This window comes from Dasypus novemcinctus, chromosome 30 (assembly GCF_030445035.2).
Source record: "Dasypus novemcinctus isolate mDasNov1 chromosome 30, mDasNov1.1.hap2, whole genome shotgun sequence".
Taxonomy (NCBI): Eukaryota; Metazoa; Chordata; class Mammalia; order Cingulata; family Dasypodidae; genus Dasypus; species Dasypus novemcinctus.
The window spans coordinates 33,070,151-33,071,994 of NC_080702.1; the positions used below are offsets into that span (position 1 = coordinate 33,070,151).

The 1,844-nt window shown below is 47.7% G+C and overlaps 1 pseudogene; it reads left to right on the plus strand.

Annotated features, from left to right (window-relative positions):
• The first annotated feature begins 353 nt into the window (after positions 1-353).
• Positions 354-1,449, plus strand: LOC101439078 (TBC1 domain family member 22B-like; annotated as a pseudogene).
• The last annotated feature ends 395 nt before the right edge of the window (positions 1,450-1,844 follow it).

Below are 1,844 nucleotides of genomic sequence, written 5' to 3' on the forward strand. Positions count from 1 at the left end.
ATAAGAATCTATATTATGTAAGTACATGTCGATAACTTGATTCAACCTCATGTTCACTGATGGAATAAACGGTTATTAAAATGATGTCATTGATGTTACCGGTCAGCTTCAAGGACATGCAGCAATCCCGCTCCCCATTGGTCCGCCTGTCCACAGCCTGAGAAGCCCACCAATGGTAGCGCCTCTGGGTGGAGGGTCACCCACATCCAAGATGGCGCCCCCAGGAGCTGGGAGCGGGTGACCACTAGGGAAGTGGCCTGGGTTGGCCCTCGGGTTGTGGGGTCTGGGGGCGTCTGGCTGGGTCCCCCTCCCCCCACCCGGCCCACCTACAATGCCTTCCCTGGGCCAGAGCAATGGCCGTTGAAAAGAGCACGCAATTTTGGAAGAGGAGTGCCAAGCTTCCGGGGAGCATCCAGCCTGTGTATGGAGCACAGCACCCTCCTCTGGACCCACTGCTCACCAAAAACTTCATTAAAGATCGGTCAAAAGTCAATGCAGTTCCTCTGAAGAATAAGAAGGCCTCCAGTTTTCATGAGTTTGCCCGGAATACCAGTGATGCGTGGGACATTGGTGATGATGAAGAAGAGGACTTTTCCTCACCTTCTTTCCAAACCCTGAACTCAAAGGTTGCTTTGGCAACTGCAGACCAGGTGCTGGAAAACCACAGCAAGCTGAGGTTGAAACCACAATGGTCCCAGTCAACAACATCCGAAGTTCCTGCCAACTACAAGGTCATAAATTCCAGCAGTGATGCCCAACTGTCCAGAAACTCCACTGATACATGTCTGAGGAACCCTCTCAACAAACAGCAGCCGCTCCCTCTCTGACCCATCATCCCCCTCGTTGCCCAGATCTCAGACCAGAATGCTTCTGGGGCTCCCCCAATGACTGTCCAGGAGAAAACCCGCCTAGAAAAGTTCCATCAGCTTCTCTCCAGCCACAACACTGACTTAGATGAACTGAGGAAGTGTGGCTGGCCAGGGGTTCCCAGGAGGGTTCATCCTGTAACCTGGAGACTCCTGTCGGTGAGCTCTGCCTACCTTGTGGAGAAGTGTGAGCCTCACGCAGTCCTTCTTGACTGATGAGGGCTATCTCCCCGCAAACACTGAGAGGAGGAAGTTGACCCTGCAGAGGAAGCAGGAGGAGTATTTTGGCTTCATTGAGCAGTATTATGACTCTCGAAACGAGGAGCACCACCAGGACACCTACAGACAGATTCACATTGACATTCCAAGGACAAATCCTCTCATTCCACTGTTCCAGCAACCACCTGTACAGGAGATCTTTGAGAGAATTCTCTTTATTTGGGCCATCTGACACCCTGCTAGTGGGTATGTCCAGGGAATTAATGACCTGGTTACTCCGATCTTTGTCATCTTCGTCTCAGAATATGTGGGTAAGGAGCGTGAGTATCAAATTGAGCAAGCTATTGCTGTTTCTTATCTTTGATCTATTCATTGGTTTTCCCCCAAGAGTGTAGCCAGTGTGCATGGTTTACTAAAAAAGAGATAGTGGCTTTGAAACACACAATTAAAAACCCTGTTTTAAAAGCAAAAAAAAAAAAGACGTCATTTCAGTTGAGAGGGTATGGAGTTCTTCCTGATAAAACAACTATTTCCTCTCTACCATCACCTTGGGAACACCAGAAAACCAAACATTAGCTGTGCATTCATTTGTGTTATTCAATATTTTTTCAGCTGTTTTCTTAGGAGGCATTCAAGAAATAACAAAAACCACTGCATTTTCCAGACTGTGCAAAGGCTCTGATTACAAATTTAATGGTGAGTGCAAGGTGCCAGTAATATATTCCAATTCATACTTTTGCCTTAATTCTTTGAATAATT